This window comes from Myripristis murdjan, chromosome 2, assembly GCF_902150065.1.
Source record: "Myripristis murdjan chromosome 2, fMyrMur1.1, whole genome shotgun sequence".
Classification (NCBI taxonomy): domain Eukaryota; kingdom Metazoa; phylum Chordata; class Actinopteri; order Holocentriformes; family Holocentridae; genus Myripristis; species Myripristis murdjan.
Genome location: NC_043981.1, coordinates 894,688 through 916,351, shown reverse-complemented (window position 1 = coordinate 916,351; position 21,664 = coordinate 894,688). Strand labels below are relative to the sequence as shown.

Here is a 21,664-nt window from a genome sequence, read left to right as displayed (position 1 = left end):
TGGCTGAAGTGGGACATGGCAGTGGGCTTCACAAAAAATGCAAATAACTTTCAAAAGGATTCACACATCATAAAAATTTGGCGAAAAGGTTGATCATCTGGCAAGGAGGGATTGGCAAGGGAGTGTGGCAGTGGTGATTAACTTTCAACCCAACATCTGAAAGTGACATAGCCATAGTGCTGGCAGACGTATGCACTCTGCTAAGTGCTTTTTACTAGTTAGTGTACGATGAGCTCCACTACAAAACCAAAAAAGTAGGTGAATTTTCCACTCTGTATTAGCATGTTTTGTTTGTTAATTTGTTTTTTATGCTTTGCTTCCAAATTGTGCATTTCCCATTTTCAATCAGGATATCATGGTGGTTGAGAAGCTGATAACAATTTCCCTATTGGATTGTGTTGAAGGTTAGCTCCAGCAGAGTGGTTAAGTTTCTCATCAGGAAAGACAGAACAGGCTGGAATAGACTTTCCGTATTCCAATCAACACTGATTACCACTTTCTGCAAGCAGTCACAGCATAACATACAGTATATGGACACAAGTCTTCATCATTGAATTCTGATCTTTCATTCAGTCCCATTGACACAAGTGTATAAAATCAGCCAGCTACCTATGCAGTCTGCCTTTACTAACTTCTGTGAAAGAATGGGTCCTTCTAAAGAGCTCACTGAATTTGAGCGTGGAACTATAATAGTATGTATGTAATGTAATGGGAAGCCACCATTGCAACAAGTCAGTATGTGAAATTTTATCCCTCCTATATATTCCACAATCAACTGTAAGCGGTACTGTTGCAAAGTTGAAGCGTTTAGGAACCACAGTAGCTCAGCCACAAAGTGGCAGACCACGGAGATTTACAGAGTGGGTTCACCGAGTGGTGAGACATCAAAGTTGCCGCGTTACCTCTGCTGACTGAATAACTGCAGAGCTCCAAACCTCCTCTGGCATTAACATCAGCACAAAAACTGTGCACCGGTAGCTTTATGGCATGAGTTTCCATGGCCGAGTTGCTGCATGCCATCAAGTGCAATGCCAAGTGTTGGATAGAGTGGTGTAAAGCACGCCACCACTGGACTGTGGAGCAGTGGAAAAGTGTTCTGTGGAGTGACGTATCATGTTTCTCTATCTGGCAGTCTGATGGATGAGTCTGGGTTTGGAAAATGCCAGAACATTACCTGCCTGCTGCATTGTGCCAACTGTAAAGATTGGTGGAGGAGGGATAATGCTATGGGCTTGTTTTTCTGGGGTTGGCCTCAGCCCCGTAGTTCCAGTGAAGGGAAATCTTAATGCTTCAGCCTCCCAAGACATTTTGGACAATTCTATACCTCCAACTTTGTGGGAAAAGTTTGGGAAAGGCCATTTCTTTTCCAGCAAGACTGTGCCCCAGTCCACAAAAGAAAGGTCCATAAAAGGCATGGTTGGGTGAGTACTTCTTGAGGAAACTTAAGAAAGCAAAATTCCCATGCCAAGTTCTTGTCAGCTTCTACAAAGGAGCAATTGAAAGCATCCTGACTGGAAACATCACAAACTGGCATGGGATGTGCACGGCCCAGGACAGGAAGACTCTGCAACGAGTGATTAAAACTGCCCAAAACATCATTGGCACCCATCTACCAAGCATCAGTGATATTGGGGAGGTGAGGTGCCTGCGCAGAGCCAAAAGGATCCTAAAAGACAACACCCACCCCAGCCACAGCCTGTTCACCCTGCTGCCGTCAGGCAAAAGATACAGAAGTATTCACTGCCGTACCACCAAACTACAGAGCAGCTTCTTCCCTCAGGCTGTGAGACTACTAAATGCACCATCTGAACTCCTCCATGTTTAATAATTTTATTTTATTTTTTTATACAATCAATTAATCAATCAAGAGGGAACCACATTTTAATTTCATAATACAACCTGTTGTATAATGACCAATAAACTTCCTTGTATCCTTGTATCCTTGTATCCTTGTTTGGTGTAGAAGAACTTGACTGGCCCACACAGGGTGAGTCCCCTACTCTACACCCTCTACACCCACGACTGTATCCCCACCCACTCCAGCAACATCATTGTTTCCTTCGCTGATGATACTACTGTTGACGGGCTCATCTCTTGGGGGGGGGGGGGGGGGGGGGGGGGGGGGGGGGGGGGAGTCCACATACCGGGATGAGGTGTAGCACCCTTCACTGTGGTGCAGAAGGAAAAGGATAGGTATTCAGTCCCTGTTCATAGGTATGGACTGTGTGGAGAGGGTCTCAGACTTCTGGTTCCTGGGTGTTCACATTGAAGATGATCTGATCTGGAGCATCAACACCACTGCTATCACCAAGAAGCCACAGCAGAGGCTGCATTTCCTGAGAGTACTCAGGAAATACCACCTCACTCAAAAAACTGCTTGTGTCCTTTTTTTGCTACATTGAGAGCAACCTTATCTACTGTATCTGTGTGTGGTTCTCCAGCTGCATGGCTGCAGACAGGAAAGCACTCCAGAGGGTTGTCACCATGGCCCAAAGGATTATCGGCTGCCCTCTCCTCTCCCTGGAAGATCTGTACAGGTCCCTCTTTTTCACAAAAGCACATTCTCATAGACCCATCTCACCCTGGATATTCTCTGTTTAAACTTCTGCCCTGAGGCAGACACTTCAGGCATGGACTACCAGAAATTAATAACATGGTGGAGGCAGTGTTATGGCATGGGCATGTATGGCTGCCAGTGGAACTGGGTCACTGGTGTTTATTGATGATGTGACTGCTGATGGAAGAAGCAGGATGAATTCTGATGTTTATAGGGCTCTACTATCTGCTCAGATTCAGCCAAATGCCACAAAACTGATAGGACAACACTTCACAGTGCAGATGGACAGTGACCGAAAACATACTGCGAAAGCAACCCAAGAGTTACTGAAAGCAAAGAAGTGGAATATTCTTCAATGGCCAAGTCAGTCCCCAGACCTCAACCCAAGTGAGCTGCTTTTCACCTGCTGAAGACCAAACTGAAGGCCGAAAGGCCCACAAACAAGCAGCAGCTGAAGGCAGCTGCAGTAAAGGCTTGGCAGAGCAGCTCAAGGGAGGAAACTCAGAATTTGATGATGTTGTCCATGGGTTCCAGGCTTCAGGCAGTCATAGACTGCAAAGGATTTTCTCTTCAAATATTGAATACAACCCTTATAATTATGTATGTTATGTACAGTTTGTCCAATTACGTTTGAGCCTCTGAAAATGTGGTGACAATGTATAAAACTGGCTGTAATTCCTAAACGATTAATGCCATATTTCTGATCAACCCTTAAATTAAAGGTGAAAGTTTTAAATACATCTTGATTACTCGATTTCAAATCCACTGTGTTGGTGTACTAGGGCAAAATATATTCCAGAAAAATAACTTGGACATTCTCTTAGATTAAAGTAGTAAATTTATGCAAAAAAAGTTTTTCATATACTATGGGACTTAGTAAGAAGGAAATCCTGGGGATTTTTTGCCTAGAATCAGAATATTATGCATCTGGACTTTGAAGGAACATTGCCATGACTTGGGCTTTTTCATAATAAACAATATTGTGATTATGGCTAAAATCACCAGGGTTTCCTTCTTACTAAATCCCATTGCAAAGTAGAATTTGAGGAGGTCATCAACTGCAGGCCTGATAGACAGCAAGCTGCAGCATCTGCACTGTGTGGTTGATCCAACCTTGAAAATTGAAAATTTATGACTTTATAATCTCAGCATTTTTGAGTTTTTTTTGTTTGTTTGTTTGTTTTGTTTTTTATACATAAATAAAACCAGTGCCCTCCTATCATTCATGCTGGCTCACTGGAAAGACTCTGGTACAGAGTGGAAGTCAACATGAGATCACCAGCTCCAGCAGTGCAGCTCTGTAGCTGACCTTGAAATTTCTAGTTATGTCTGGCAGAAGATGACATACCCTGACAGGCAGGAAGTAATAGCTGACCACATTACATTATGAAAAATTGTCGTATTTGGTAGCATTTTTCCTGCCCAAGAATCAAGAATTACTTAAGGAGGTGGGGTTAATAGGGAATATAGATACATAGATAGATACATAGATACACAGATAGATCAAATGATCACCTATCTATGTATATATACAGTACAGGCCAAAAGTTTGGACACACCTTCTCATTCAATGAGTTTTCTTTATTTTCATGACTATTTACATTGCAGATTCTCACTGAAGGCATCAAAACTATGAATGAACACGTGGAGTTATGTACTTAACAAAAAAAGGTGAAATAACTGAAAACATGTTTTATATTCTAGTTTCTTCAAAATAGCCACCCTTTGCTCTGATTACTGCTTTGCACACTCTTGGCATTCTCTCCATGAGCTTCAAGAGGTAGTCACCTGAAATGGTTTTCACTTCACAGGTGTGCCTTATCAGGGTTAATTAGTGGAATTTCTTGCTTTATCAATGGGGTTGGGACCATCAGTTGTGTTGTGCAGAAGTCAGGTTACTACACAGCCGACAGCCCTATTGGACAACTGTTAAAATTCATATTATGGCAAGAACCAATCAGCTAACTAAAGAAAAACCAGTGGCCATCATTACTTTAAGAAATGAAGGTCAGTCAGTCCGGAAAATTGCAAAAACTTTAAATGTGTCCCCAAGTGGAGTCGCAAAAACCATCAAGCGCTACAACGAAACTGGCACACATTAGGACCGACCCAGGAAAGGAAGACCAAGAGTCACCTCTGCTTCTGAGGACAAGTTCATCCGAGTCACCAGCCTCAGAAATCGCAAGTTAACAGCAGCTCAGATCAGAGATCTGAGCTGCCACACAGAGTTCTAGCAGCAGACCCATCTCTAGAACAACTGTTAAGAGGCCTTCATGGTCAAATAGCTGCTAGGAAACCACTGCTAAGGAGAGGCAACAAGCAGAAGAGATTTGTTTGGGCCAAGAAACACAAGGAATGGACATTAGACCAGTGGAAATCTGTGCTTTGGTCTGATGAGTCCAAATTTGAGATCTTTGGTTCCAACCGTCATGTCTTTGTGAGACGCAGAAAAGGTGAACGGATGGATTCCACATGCCTGGTTCCCACTGTGAAGCATGGAGGAGGAGGTGTGATGGTGTGGGGGTGTTTTGCTGGTGACACTGTTGGGGATTTATTCAAAATTGAAGGCACACTGAACCAGCATGGCCACCACAGCATCCTGCAGCGACATGCCATCCCATCTGGTTTGCGTTTAGTTGGACCATCATTTATTTTTCAACAGGACAATGAGCCCAAACACACCTCCAGGCTGTGTAAGGGCTATTTGACCAAGAAGGAGAGTGATGGAGTGCTGCGGCAGATGACCTGGCCTCCACAGTCACCGGACCTGAACCCAATCCAGATGGTTTGGGGTGAGCTGGACTGCAGAGTGAAGGCAAAGGGGCCAAACAGTGCTAAACACCTCTGGGAACTCCTTCAAGACTGTTGGAAAACCATTTCAGGTGACTACCTCTTGAAGCTCATCGAGAGAATGCCAAGAGTGTGCAAAGCAGTAATCAGAGCAAAGGGTGGCTATTTTGAAGAAACTAGAATATAAAACATGTTTTCAGTTATTTCACCTTTTTTTGTTAAGTACATAACTCCACATGTGTTCATTCATAGTTTTGATTCCTTCAGTGAGAATCTGCAATGTAAATAGTCATGAAAATAAAGAAAACACATTGAATGAGAAGGTGTGTCCAAACTTTTGGCCTGTACTGTATATCTGTGTGTGTGTGTGTGTGTGTGTGTGTGTGTGTGGGTGGGTGTGTGTGTGTGTATTTTTTGTTTGTTTGTTTTTTACACATACATACATGTAAGATAGATAGATATATAAGTAATTATTACTATTACTGCAAAACAGCTATTAAAATGAAGTGTTTTGCTCTCTAAAGAACTTTCACATATTACTGGCACACTTTTAGCTTACTGACAGAAGCCACATGCACTGCAGTTACCCAGCAGAATTGGTAACAATGCTGCCAGTTTTGAGCAACCCACTCTCAGTTGTGTCAGAATCACAATAACGTCTTGCATATTAAGTAGCAGGCGTGGCAGTAACTGCTGTAGTGCACATGCCTTGTCATCCTGCAAAAAACTACTCCCTTTTGCATTCTGTCGAGATCAACTGATTACCTGTGATTTCACTCCATAAATCTCTCTACCAGTCTGGTAAGAACTGTGTGACCTCAACTATTAGTGTGATAACCTGAGAGCTAGAGCATCCCATTTGCATTCCTGAGAATGATGAAAGGATCTTCCTTGTAAAGAATCCATAAAGCATCAATATTAATCCCTGTTTCTGGCAAACCTTAAGGCACCAGGTTGTCTATGATGAGTCACACTGGCATGTGCTGAAAATAATATGAAGTCTTTGATAAAGACTCATGGGGCCTTTCTCTTTTTTTTTTTTTTTTTTTTTTTTTTTTTTTTTTTGGCGTATCTGCAGTATTTTATATCAGATTTATTCACATTACTTTTCGTCTCCTCACAGTCATAGTCATGTTTGATACTTCAAGTCACAACTGTCAACTGTACTGTGAGCTAAAATTACTTTTTGTGCATATGGAAAGATCTCTCTCTCACCTTAATCCTTTGAACCAAATACATTTGATTTTTTTTTTTTTTCAAAAATGTGGGGAAAAGGGCAACCAAAAAAAATAAAATAAAATAAAATAAAGTAATTACCAGAAAATTAGCTGAACATTAGCAAAAACATATTTGTAAGAATTACAAGAAAACTGTATTCATAGTTGTTAAATAATATTCAACATCACTGTAAATGAGGGCCAGCCCTCAATAGGTATGTACCCGAACCCGAATACGATTATTCGGAAGTACACAAATAATGCTTTGATCCCGAATAGTTTTTCTGTCCGAAGTTTCTCCTCATTATTCGGGAGCTTTTTTCTAAAGAAAAAAAAAACGTTTGGATGCGTGTTTTGAGCATGATTTTGAGCCAATTACAAGAGATTAAAACAAAATTACAAAAGATTAAAACATGATTAAATTATTTTATTTTCGTTCTAGTTAGCTGAGAGCTAAACCGGAAGTTAGCCAGCTAGCTTGGCGGAAGTCTCTACTGCACCCACTTCCTGTTTCTTCCCGAATCTGAATAACGAATCGGAATTTTTTTTTTAAAAGCCCGAATCCGCTGTACACCCCTAGCCCTCAATGACTTTAGAGTTTAAATAAATAAAGGTACATATATCTACAATGCATTCAGAAAATATTCAGACCCCCTTCACTTTTTCACTTTTGTTATGTTGCCTGATGCTACAATCGTTTAAATTCTTTTTTTTTTTCTCATTAATCTATGAAGTCAAAGGAACTCCTTGCAGAGTTCAGAGAGAGGGGAAAAATATCTATCTATATCTATAGATACAGATAGATACATATATATATATAGATGTAGATATATATAGTGTGTGGGTGTGTGGGTGTATATATATATATATATATATATATATACATACACATACATCCACACACACACACACACACACACACTTTTTTTTTAGAAAATTGCTGAGAGTATGGAATTATTGCTTCTTAATGTTTACATTACAGTTAGTAACAGGGGCAAAAACAGTAACAAGAGCTTCAGGTGTATTTGGGTACAACAAAAGAAAAAGTGAGAATTGCAAAGAAAAAAAAAACAGATACCAACATTAATGAACCGATGAAGTAAAGAAGTTGGAGTATTCGCAGCTGAAAGCCGAAACATTGCTTAAATAATGAAGGAACAAAGGAGAGACTTCAAAAGATAAAAGGCTCAGCCTGAGTGAAGTACAAAGTTTGCAAGTCAGCCTCTGGATTCAGTGACAATTTCTGCTGGAGTGAAGTTGTTGATTAGGTCAGCTGGGCAGAAAACATAGGTGAGTAATCAATTCTACAAACAAACAAACAAAACAGAAAAGAAAAACAAACAAACAAAAAAGACAAAAGAAGGAACAATGAAAAAGCAAAGCAAAAAACTTTGAAATGAAAATATAAATAGTGTCAGAGCCACACACACGTGTGCTTGAGGGTGGAAGCAACTTGGGTGAATTACTGAGTCTCAAGAGGGTGCTGTGTGAGCCGTTTGAGTTCAAATTGTCCAAAAAACCTTGCCCACCCTGTCCTTACTTTCATTCAAGTACAACAATCACCTCTAAACAGTTCTACTCACTTGTGCAGAGATGTCAACCTCTCATCTAACCTCCTTAAAAATAGCTACTGTCAAGTGCCCTTACTTTCTCATACACACGATATTCTCATTTACACTTTGAGGATAACATACTTTGTAATTGGGTTACATTTATTTGTAACATATCAAATGAACATTTGTGATCCCTTTTTCTGAAACCCGCACTTGGAGGAATGTGAGGTGGCAGATGCATCAAACAACCAACTTTCATCCCAACAAGCAGAGTTCAAGTCGTGCATGAAGCGTCACTGGTGTGTCACCAGGTGTTTTTTAATGCCTAAACCTAACCTTTCTCTAACCTTAACCAACTATTGTTATGCATAAACCTAACCTTTCCCTAGCCTTAACTAAGTTTTATTTATGCCTAAACTTAACCTTTCCATTACCTTAAGCCATGCTGCAAATGCATCAAAACAGTAGCAGTTCAGGTTACTCTTGGTTGAGTTTAGGCACCAAAAATACCTGGTTGCGGCTAGGGTATGGTTGAGATTAAGGTTAGAGGACTTTTGACATCATGGTAAGAATAATAAACACTCAGAAACCAAGAAACTGTAACACCTGGAAGCAAACACTGGACATGTGTCACGCAGGAATTGAACACCTGTAGGAGTGACTCACCCAGCACCCATCCACCTCACTTCCCTGACACATTGTGTTATTATTTACATGACCAGTACAAGACACTTTAAAATATAACTATGGGTCGTAATAACCTGCTTGCACAAATTCCATATAAACTGATTTCTAGTGAGTCACCAACTCTGTGAAGTGAGAGGTTTTGAAACAAAGACCCAAATAGTGCGAGTATGCTTACAGTTTAGTTTTTATGTACTTGCTGGAGATATACTTAACAGCATTGTACTTAGGTATACTTGGTTTATACTGAAAAGTATAGAAAAGTCTAAGTGTCTATAGCCTATACTTGGACTATCTTTTGACTGACATATACTACAGAAAAACAAGTATTCTTGCCTTACAGAAAATCTCAGTTTACTTGTAGTACTGTAATACTTTGTTCCACATATTGGCTTCTTTGAGTAGTACACCAGCATATGTTTTACATATTATCTTATAAACTTGCATGCTTTATGCTCCATATGTAAGTTTATAGTAACAAGTCAGCTTCTATGTACACAGTGTTATTAACCACACAGAAACATCAACATTTGGATTTTTTTAATATAAAAATCAATTTGACAATTCTTCCAAGGTATGAGAGTATTGTAACAGACTTGATTCATACTGGCTGCTATTGTATCATCACAAGAATATCTGTCTATCTATGGATATACATAAATCTGATCACAAAACATCAACTCAAACGGGTTTCATTGCTATCATATCAGGCCAGATGGCACTGATGTTCCCAATCTTACTAACCTCATGTATGAAAGTACTCCGAACTTTTTTGAAGTACACCATCTTTTTAAAAAAAAAAAAAAAAAAAAAAAAAGATGGTGCCAAAGGCCACTGTGAGGTGGTGGTCTTCAGCACGAGAGAAACTCTCTGGATCTTCAAATTCAATGCCATGGCCTTTCCAGGCTTAAATGAAGAGATCGACTACAGACCTTTTTTTTTTTTTTTTTTTTTTTTTAATATAATTTTATTCTTTTTTTCTTTACTACCACAGTCACACTTTACATCTTTTTCATATTTTTCAACATCAACTTTCCATTTTTACTTTTAATTTTTTTCTGCAGATTCCAGAAATACTTTAATTTTTCAACTGGAAGCGCCCACTACTGTAAGTCCCCTGCACACCTGTGCACACAACTTTTGTCCTGGCGAAGGCCTCAGTGCTGAAACACGTTGGCTTTTCTATTACTCTCTTTACTCCTTTTCCAATTTTAAATTTTCTCCCTCCATGAGTGTTGCCTTAGACACACTGAAGACCGCCACCTCACAGTAAGTGGCCTTTGGCACCATCTTTTTTGTCAGTTTTTCCCCTCACCAAGTGCACCTCAGATACAAACAAACACAGGCGTGCGCACACACGACCCGAGCACGCCAGTCTCTTGTTTTTGTTTACTCTGAACATGTACTTGTGAATCTTTACAAAAAGGTCTACTAGATGTAGCAAGTACCCCAAGTGAAATACAGCAATGTTTGGTACGTGCACAACATGCAGGGTTTTGATGTGCACACTCTTGTTTAAAAATGACTAAGTCATTCATTAAACACAGTGTACTATCTTTCAAGTACACAGCCTTGCTGCATCTCTTCTTTAGTCAGTCATATTTTTGACTGTGATACAGAACTCGATCAAAGAAAACGGTTGAAAGCCCAAAAGTAGTTACTTAGATTTCCACATAACTTGGCAATGGCAAGCCTACATGTAGCTGTGATATTTTCTTGCAATGAGGGATGTCCAAAACCTTTAACACTTTCATTTAGGTTGTGACATTTTTCGGTTTGACGCTTTTTAAGATAAAATTCTTCAACAAATGACTGAATGTTTGCACTTGCTGAGGTGACAGTATGCTTGGCCTTTTCTGGCAATCCTCTCCACAACAGAAATTTTCTCGGTATTTGTGAAGGGACATACTGTGTTCCATGAAAATTCTTCAATAGAGTGCCATATTGGATTCAGATGCAAAAGTTGAGGTGGCCCATAAAGGCCCCCAGTGTTTCACACTTTGTGTGATGTGTGTGAGCAAGTGTATGTTGAAAGTCATGTGGTCTTTCCCATACAGTCTTTGAAATTCAGTGACAATTTTTTTAAGATTTGATCTTATCCTGTGGTAGTTTGTATATATGCCAAACACCAAAAGGAACAGATGATTCCAAAATGTGGCAGGGAGTATGCCTTCCAATACAGGCAGAGCACATACGAGGAGAAAGGCTCACCTCTCAGAAGCTTTCCAGGACTTCCTTTCACTCACTGACCTTGGTGTCCCAGTTATCTCAACAGGAGGTTTTATTTTTACAAATTGTTTGCCAATGTATCAGGGGGCTTCACCGTTTGCCATATCAAACCACAAGATATTTACACAAGTAGATTTTTAATATACAGTCATTATAAATGTGAATATGATGATTAAGCAGGTACGCATTTTTGTGATTCAATAAAAACAATGTGAAAAATGCTGACACAGTAGTGCCCTAATAGGTGTAATATGTATATACCTATTTAATGTCTTCTTAAAGTCTTCATTGTCCACTTAATTCTTTTTCTTCTTCACTGTTGGAAGTGGTGTTAGTCATGCCATCTCTGGTATTTACTTGATCATGTTGTCGTTCTACTGGTAGACAAGGAAAGAAAGAAAGTGGAGGAGGCAATGTGAAAGAATAAAAAGGCATTTTTTCCCTCAAGGTTAATGCTTCTGTGCATCACAGGTAATGCAAATACCATCTCAAATAACGTTTTAGTTTATTACATCTCTCTTAAATTATGTGTGCAGTATTATGAATGCCTGTTTATTAGGTGTGTCTTTAATTAATGAGTATTAGCTAGGGCTGAAACTATTAGTCAATTAATAAATTTGTGGATCAACAGGAAATTCAATGATTCTAACTTTTATAATCAATAAGTAGTTTCAATCATTTATCAAGTAAAAATTTAAATACAATGAATTGTTTCTGATCAGATTCAAATAGCTATTTGAAGACCTAAGTTAAGAAACTGGGAAGGTGTTCTCATCTGTCATCAATAGACATCCCCCATTACTGACCACGTTTAGCAAACGGTCACCACAGTCTTCATTATCTGCATTTAACTTGGCACCTTCTTAGCACCTCTACATTTTAGAGACGCTTTAGCCAAATAGCTAGCTATTGTGCTATTTGTAGTTAAGAAGAAGCCAGTAAGGTTTTCCTGAAGCAGCTTCCTCTGACAGACAAGGAGTACAGCTGTGGTAATCTGACACTGAACAGCAATAAAAGCAGTCTTAAGTCTTGGTGAAGTGAACAGTACTGCATGTTAATTTGTTACCAAAGTTACTTACTTTTGATAAAGTCCATCTGAACTTGGTCTCACACAACGGCTACCAATGAAAACTGTGACCAAAACAAGAGGTAGCCACCGCGGTAACTTTCTCCTCATCCTTCTCCCGCTGGACCTCTCGAATCCCGAATCCCTGGCTGGAGGCCACGACCGCCGCCGCGGAGCCAAGGGCGAGGCATGGGCGCGCCGCAAGACCCCGGAAAAAAGACTCATGGACGCTCGGGCCATTTTGCCCCCTGAAGGCTTTACGAGGGTTAATTAGCTAATAATCTTAAATATTTGGCAATTTAACATTGTTCCCATCAAGCTGGCTGTGAGTGTTCATCATGGAAAAGGTGAGCTGTGCTGAGATCCCACACAGCCCTGAGGAGCCTCAGCTAACGTTACTGCACGAGGCTTCGGTCACTATTCAGATTTCCCTCATTTGAAAATTTTGTCATCTACTGTTTTTTTTTTGTTTGTTTGTTTGTTTGTTTGTTTTTTACCAGTTTTGTCACAATTTTGTCATTCTAGTCAGTTGATACTAGAGTCAACATTTTAGTTTTAAGTTAAACATTTTCTAGAACAGTTTCATAAATGTGAAGATTTGCTTGCTACAATATAAAATGACTTCCATTAAAAAATAAATACTTGAGGGGTTTTGCCTGCTGGACAGACTAGCAGTTTGGACTCCATGTGGTAAAATGAGCCTTTGTCTTTATTTATGGTATTTAATAGTTGATATGAAAATACTGTGTGTATTTTCATATTCATAGAATACTCCTAGTGTTATAACATATCTGTGTCAAATTTCTGCATGAATGTTACTGTATTTTTTATGCCTGGGACGTGATGTCCAAATAGATCCTAAAATACCAAACAGAAATTCGTATTAATTTTCTAGTGAAATTTTAAAAGGAAAAAAATATATATACACATTCCTATTATGTAGTGAGCAGAAGAATGTAATCCACTGAGAAAAGCAATCCACATAGCTGCATGAAAATTTCATTCTAAAATATATTCCCACACATTACTTTTTGTTTTTACAGAATGACTGCAATATTCTATGTTGGAGGTGATATCAATTGAGTTCAGTTACTGAAATAGTTTGAAATCCAGTTTCAAATTAGAAGAGGCGTTATACTCAGAGAGTATAACACTGCAGAAAGGTCATATATGACTTTATATTAGTGTTTAGAGAGAAGACAGTTGCTGACATTTTCCTAAAGTAGACAAGCCATTGTATACTGGTGCATAGCGGTCACTACAGTGGACAGCTGTTTCAAAGTCATTTTCTCCTAAATGCAGTGGTTTCTATGGTGGGATTGCATATCAGCTGTTAGAATGCTCTCTGCTGCTCCCCTTCACTGAGATTTATTCAGTGGTTAGTTGTTGTAACTACGAGTAAACTTCCTCTGAATCCAAGATGGCTGACAGACAGCCACACATGTTGACCCCTGCCGGAATATCCTGTCAATCCTTTTATACCAGGAGAACCCTAGAGGTGAAAAAAAAAATATGATGATATGCAGGAACATCTAAGTAACAATATTTTTGTTAGTTTTGAAAATTGTATTTCAAATAATAAGTAAATTGCGATTAACCATGTGTCCAACGAAGTGGACGTCATGCATTGTAGATGAAAGTAGTAGTATAGAAGTAGAAGTAGAAGTATATTTCCAATACAAGTCATGTAGTTGTTTTACCGATGGTTATGGCTATCTTGGTTGTAATTTACTGTACTTTTGGTTCATTTATAGGTTAGTTATTTAAAATTATACATTTTGTGCAGACTAGTTGTAGTTTATGTTGGTAGCACTTATTATTTTGTCATATTTTGTAGACCGCAAGTGCAGCAAAGAATAGGGAAGCCTACAGAATAGTCCAGGACATTCCCTCCGAATCCAGTGATGATGATTGCAGTGATGACAGTGATGATGAGTGGCTGCCAGAGAAAAATAGAGACATGGGAGCTGAGGATGCAGTAGATGCAGACAGTCAGGATGATGAGGGCACTGTGGAAGATGTTCCCATGGTACCTGCCCGGCGTGCCCGCACTCAAGCCCGTAAATATGTATGTAAAGTCCAAGGCAATGACTTCGATGGAAACTTGCCTCCTTTTCTAGGAGACTGGAGAGTGAATGTGGAGGGAAGAGAACCAGTTGATTTTTTAGGCATTTGTTTCCCATAGAGCTCACTGATAAGATGGTACACAACACTAACTTGTATGTTCTGCAGAAAGGGAAAGAAAATCTGCCAGTGACAAGTGAAGAAATGCAGATTTTTCTAGGGATCAACATGGTCATGGGGTACATTCGGTATCCTAGGGAACGAATATACTGGTCCAGTGAGGATGGCCTTTGTCTCGGAATCATTGCAAATGTCATGTCTTGTAAACAGATATGAGCAAATTCTGAGTTATCTGCACTTTGTGGATAACTATACTTACCAGCCAGCAAACACAGATAGGCTCTTCAACATAAGACCAGTGCTAAGTGCACTTCAGGAAACATTCCAGGCAGCAGCAGACCCTGAACAATTCCACTCAATTGATGAGCAAATCATTCCCTTCAAAGGCTTACTGTCCATCAAACAATACATACCAAAAAAGCCCAAACCCTGGGGAGTGAAAGTGTGGGTGAGAGCAGGGACCTCAGGCTATGTGTACAGGCTCGAAGTGTACCACGGCTCTGCAAATAGGGGTCCCATCAGTGGTTTGGGAATGGCAGGAGATGTAGTGATGCGCCTTTGTGATGACATAAAGCACAAAAACCACAAGGTGTTTTTTGACCTTTTTCTCTGCAGCATTCCACTTATTGAGGCCTTGAAAGACCTAGGCATCTATGGCACAGGTCCATGCAGAGCAAACAGGCTGAAAGGAGCAAATCAGAAACTCAAGAGTGAAAAGCAACTGAAAGAAGAGGGCAGAGGGGCTTGCTCTGTTGTCAGCACTAATGCCAGTGTCACTGTCACACGTTGGCTCGACAGTACAGTCATCCACATGGCGTCGACCTGTGCTGGCCAGGCCCCTGAAGACGTGGCCAACAGATGGCTCAAGGGGGAAAAACGATGGTCAGGGTCCAGAGACCCTTCTCGGTGGCCCTTTACAATCAATACATGGGTGGGGTGGATCTTCTTGACCAGTGTGTGGCAATGTATCCCCACAGACGTAGGAACAAGCGGTGGTCCATCTGAGTGTTTTTTCATTTTTTGGATGTGACTGTTGTAAATGCCTGGCGCCTCTATCTGATGTCTGGATTAGAAAAGATGAATCTCCTCCACTTCAAGGCTTCTGTAGCCTTTGCACTGATAAATGCTGGCTCCCTCCAGCAAAGCAGAAGAGGAAGACCCAGTGGGACCCCACCTCCAGTGAAGCGCAGAGCAGTCACCACAGTACCCCCTGAGGTCAGGGCCAGCACAGGAAATCACTGGCTCCATCTCACCCAAGTCAAAAATGCAAATAGATGCCACGATGCTGCATGCACACGGAAGACCAAACACGTCTGTGCATCTGCATTGCTCTGTGCCACTGTGCCCTGGATTCTTTGCCAACTTTCATACATGAACTGAGCATATACTGAGGTTTATTTGAAAAGAAATGTTCGGAGATGCAGATGTTCAGAGATGCAGAGATTGTCAGTTCTTGTTGATGAAAACATTAATACTAGTATGACATGATAATACCTGTCCTGCATCCTCACAAAAATGTTCTTCGTTTTGGAGATGTTTTGAAACATCTCCAAAAAAGACTTAGAAGGAAGCTTCACAGTTGTGATCGCTGTTTGTTCTCTTATTGAGGCCTAAACAGTAGGCCCATACAATTTTGAAAATGTGTGAAAATATGTTAAAATGTTAAAATAAAATAATTGTTCATGGGTTTATCATCAAAGCCATTCTTAGTTCATTCTTACATTAAGCTTGTACAGTTTTATGTTGAGTGCTTACGCGCATGTAGTCCACTGGAGTGGACATGTCTGTAACTTTCTGAAAAAATCATATTTTTGAAAAAAAAAAAAAAAAAAGAATATTTGTTTGTTTTTTTTCATGCCCTAAGAAAAGTTAGAACACATGAGAAAAATCTTGACTCAGGCTTTCATAATTCTCACATCAGAGGGTTAAGCAATGCACTGTGTCCATTGAAATTGTCTGTCCAATCCCAGTGTTAATGCTGTGCAGCTGCTTTGACTGTTTTATTGTGTTAATTTTGGATGGTGGATTTAGGATTATAGGGAAAAAAGTTAATGTAATGTTTTGTTTGTGTTTGTATGTGTTGTAACTCACAGGCCATGCTCTGTCAAAGTTGTCAAAGCTGACTGTGTGCTTCTGGAAACATGTCCGAACTGGTGAATAAGAAAACAATGCGCATGCATAGTCTATTCTCACGCTGTTTTCAACGGGCATCATTTTAGGCACAGCGCTTCTCTTCCTTTTTGGGGGTTGGCTTCCTTTGGTAAGAGCCGGACAGACACAGCGCTGGATGAGCAGCACAGGCTCCACATCAGTGCACACTAGTGCTGGGCGATATGACCAAAAATTCATATCACGGTATAAATTGCATCCCTCACGGTAACGGTATATATCGTGGTATAAATGTTGCAGTGTAAAACTTATCATGGAAGTGTTTCTAAATGGGTTTTTTAGGCCCTTTGCAAGGCTAAATTGTTTTAAAAACAATAACAACAAAAAAAGGAAAGATATAATGTAATTTTTTGGGCATTTATTGTCCAAAGAACAAGAGAGGTACAGATTTAGAAGTACAAAAATTCTCACAAAAATAAAGTGAATATTGTAAACAGTTCTCTTGTGCAAAAAGTGTCACAGAACATTTGGTTTAATATTTAAAATTAGCTGCAAACATAAACACTGAACTTTGGTTCCTCTAGTCCAAAGTGCAAAATTTTGGACTAGAGGACTTTGGGGGGTTACGACGGATCTTTTGTAGCACAGAGGAGATACGTTGCTCAAACACTCGGTATGTAGTATTATGAGTTGTAGAACATAATGAATTATCTTGCAGGAGTAGATGTTTACCAGTAAGCTTGACTCCAGTAATTTAACAATATGTTAAATTATTATTTGTTTTAAAAATGCAAATTACTTATCAAACAGACCTAACAATTCAACTACCAATGAATGAGCAGGAGTATGCCTGTGATAACACAGATTGAATATGAAAAATAAGCCGAAGTGATACCTCTTCTCTAAATAGACAAGCTAAGCCAGTGTGCTGCTGTTAGCCAGTGAAACTACAACAGAGTGGCACCTCTTCGCTTTGTTACACAATCTATGTCAGTGCGCTGCTGTAGCCTGGAAAGTTTCTCTGCCTTTTGGCTCGTGCGGTGCCGGTGCAGTTGTTATTATGTCAAATTCCGAGTTAAAAATAGATTCCGTTTTATTTGGCTAATTCCGCGATTCCGTTCGCAATTCCGTGATCGATAAGTTGACGATACCACGTTAGAGCACAAATCTCTACCGTGGCTCAATTTATATCGTTTCTACCGTCATACCGTGTATACCGCGCAGCACTAGTGCACACAACGAAAAGGTAAAAGCTAACAGGGAGATTTAAAAGCCTCTCTCTCTCTCTTTCTCTCTGGTTATAAAGTCTTCCTATGTTGTGCTCGTATGTGAGTGACTCAGTAGCTTTTTAGGCTTTTCAGACATAGTTGTGCTTGGACGTTTAATGGTGTGTGATCAGAGCGGGCGGTGTTTCTAATGTATAGTTGTTGGTCTTATAGACTACACTGGAGCTGGAAGTCCTGTGTTGTTGATTCAGCTGATTTCTTGTTGTGAGCTTGTCTTTGGGAGCTCCCGGGCTGTAAATCCTGCAGAAATGCAGGTGAATGTTTGTCTCAGAAAATTAGTTGGCAGTAATTGTGTGTGCGCTATAATCCGCCGATGTCAATAACTACATTTTTGACAGCGGCAACTTGATTGACTTTGCAGTGGTTTTAATATTGAGTTCTACTTCATATATATTTTTGTATACATGATGTACTATGTGATTTAAGCTCTGGCTGATCCTGCCCACCCAGCCACGGACCACACTGCGCGTTAATTCATGATATACATTGAAACGACAAGTCCAAAGCATTGATTTTTAAGACACCTCAATCAAGGTGATTGATTTTGGGCATGTGTGTTTGGGTCAACGGGAATGAGCCAAACATCATTTTATTTTTTATGTGTTGCAATATAGTTGCATGGATGACGTGCATGGAATTGAGACACTGTGAATGAGCTGAACACACAACATGGCACTTTTTGGCCCCCCCTTCTTAAGTGAATCCGGCGCTCCTGATTAAAATAGTACACTTAGAAGTATATTACAAGTACATTGATATTAGCGTACTTTCTACATGACATATACTTCGAAAATATACTTGAACTTTTCATAATTTTACTTCATAAAATTAACTTAAAGTATACTTCTTTTTTGTAAGTGGTTTTCTATGGCTAGCCAGCTGTTAGCCCAGAGGCTAACAATAGCTCCTTGGAACAGAACTAGAACTAGCCCAGCGTCTTTAATTTGTTCATCCTTATTGGCTCTTCAGCAGTGTGGAGCTCTTTGTTTTCTGCAGCAAAGTGACTTGGCATAGATGGCACAAAGCATCAACATCTTCTAACATTTTTGAAGGTGGCTGAAGTTGCTAAGTGAGGCCCTGTAAACTGGCTAAAGCAGCTAGCATGTTGACTGAAAATTATGCACGGACGCTGGATGTGTCAGTCGCTAGTGATCGGTTAGTGGGATTCTATCTTCTTGAATCCCAGTACCGGGCGTCGGGTTCTGTCACTTGGTCTCATGGTTTCACACCAACCCTGAACCTCTGTAGGAGCGTGTTGTTCCTCAGGTTTAGGTTATTTTTTCTCTGCTGTTTAAACTGTTCATATTTCTATTTTTTATATATATTCCTTTTTATATATTCCTTGTTTATAGTGTATATATTGCTTGCTGCTATTTATCATCTGTTTATACTGTAAATTTGCACATTGCCCACATCTATGCACATTGTATACATCGATGCACACTGTTTTTTGGGGGTTTTTTTATCATCTATTTATCAGCTATTTATCATCTGTTTATACTGTAAATTTACACATTGCCCTCATCTATGCACATTGTATACATCGATGCACACTGGTTTTTTTTTTTTTTTTTTTTTTTTTTGGTTTTTTGCACATTGTTTTTTGCACATTGGGTACTTATCTTTAGATCTCGAGTGTCATCTTTTATTCTTTATTTTTTTTAATCTTGTACTCTGTGGACACTGCTGAAAACTGTGAATTTCCTTCGGGATGAATAAAGTATCTATCTATCTATCTATCTATCTATCTATCTACCTACAGAAATGATAGGAATTGTAACATGGGGGCAGTTTGAGGCTGAATAATGGATGTGGAAATGGAATGGTCATTCAGTCTGAATATCAGCCTAACATTAATCGATAAATCAAAGAAAATGTAAAAATGTAGAAGTAAAAATAGTAGTTGCATGAGCTGTAAAAGTGTTAACAGTTGTATCAGTGGAGGCATCAGTATTGTAGTGGTGGCTTTTGCAGTCGTTGTAATAGTTGTAATAGTAGCTGCAAATTGCTGGGGTGGAGTCGGAAGTAGTTCAGGTGAAATAGTACATGTGACCCTTGACGCTTTTCTCTGTGTTGTTATATTTTTATAGGTCTACTCTGTACCCTTGGCGTTTTATGCAAGACAAATTCACTTGAGGGTAATAAAGGTCCATTCAATTTTTATTGGATTGCACCTGTCAGAATACCTGCCTGTCTGCTTAATTGCCCATAATCTGTCAGCAGAAAGGGAAGCTAATATGTAACATTCTCTCTCAGCCCCTACCCTCTCTCTCTGTGTGTCTCTCTCTCACTCTCACTCTCTCCCTCTCTCTCTCTTGCTCACTCACACACATACACTGGAAATGTGCTATCAAAGCCGAAAACTTCCACAGTAACACCTGTGGTATCAGCACAAAGCAAAAACATGCAATTGTAATGTTTGTTTTTTTTCATCAAAATCTAAAAATATCCCATAAAGATATGTGAGAATAGCATTACAGCAGCACACAATGTCCCGATTCCCCATGACTCCCTCTCTGAAAAATGCATTACACACGACATAAATGTCTCTGTATAGAAGAGCTTTACTTGCACTATTCCAAAGTTGATATGTCTGGAAAGTGCTGGGATCTGGCACAAAAATGGGGCATTTACTGACTCAAATGTACAATAAAACCCCGCAGGCAGATGATCAGCAAAAAAAAAAAGAAAAAACAGACAGAGAGAGAGAGGAGGAGAGAGAATAAATAGGGAAAATTCAGCATTCTCCATTAGAGTTAAATATGAATGGAAAAAATATGTTGTTTAAGTGTGCTTCAAGACAAAAATCCATTAGAACATGATTACTGAAAAAAGTTTCACAAGCATGTAATTGTACCAGTAGACATCACTCCAAGTCACAAATGATATAACACACAACACAGAGAACCTTTAAGAGGACGTCTTCCTGTAAGAAAAGGGAATGCTTTTCTAACGGCAAACTCCAGAAAATCTCAATTTCATGAAACAGAAAAAAACCTGTTTGTTTTGCGGAGGCTATGTAAATTTGTGGAGATTAAGTTGCAGCTGTGACACACGTGAGAGCAAATTCTTTTTGTGCTCCAATACAACAATGCTCCATGTTGACTATTAGGATTAAAAATGTAACACACCAAAAAGTAGTGACAGGGAAGTAATTAGAGTGAGGAAACCGCATGTGAAAGATGACCTTCAAATGCAGTCTTGACGACTTACTTGTTTTCCAGGCTGTGTTTTTTTTTAAGTTGTAGTAGTAGAAAGTCACTGGGGAATTCGAGTTTATAGGTGAAGGAATTTGACTCTGAAGCTCTCTCTCTCTCTCTCTCTCTCTCTCTCTCTCTCTCTCTCCCTCTCTCTCTCTCCCCCCTCTCTCTCTCTCTCATTTTGTATAACTCTCACTCATACCCCTCTTTTAGCCCCCTGCCTTTGTCTCCCAAACCAGTTTATTCTGGCTGTATTAGACCCAGTTCACTCTCCCTCACACAAATACACACACACACACACACACACACACACACACACACACACACACGCATGCACGTACCCCTTTCTCTCCTGTCCTTCTCTCTCTCTCTCTCTCTCACTCTCTCTCTCTCTCACACACACAGACACACACAGACAGACACACACATGCACACACACCAAAATCCTGTCCCTGCAATGAATGACTCAGCCAAGTTTATCTTCTGTCAATTGGTCTGTAGTAGTTATGTTGAATACTTAAATATACATTTGAATTTATTTGTATTTTTATTTATTTTTTTAATGAATGAATGAATGGATGAATGAGTTTTTTAAGGCTGTCATAATACTAAGTGTGGAAACAATTACTCTTGTTATTGTAAAAGGGTAGCATCAGCATCAGAAACTGGTAAGTGGTCAATTATATCTGGATCAAATATTTTCATTTTATTCAATAATGAGGGTAAATATTTCAATTAAATAGAATTTTGTCTTATTAAGTCTTATTAAAATCACATGTTGATTTTTGT

At 39.5% G+C, this 21,664-nt stretch overlaps 1 protein-coding gene across 1 annotated transcript in view; it reads right to left on the bottom strand.

Annotated features, from left to right (window-relative positions):
* mdka (midkine a) overlaps window positions 1–21,031 on the bottom strand; it is a 43,622-nt gene extending 22,591 nt beyond the window's left edge. Inside the window, exon 1 of the mRNA XM_030071366.1 lies at window positions 20,889–21,031. The gene's annotated coding sequence lies outside the window, so the exon portion shown is untranslated. The remainder of the gene's footprint in view (window positions 1–20,888) is intronic.
* Between the last annotated feature and the right edge of the window lie 633 nt (window positions 21,032–21,664).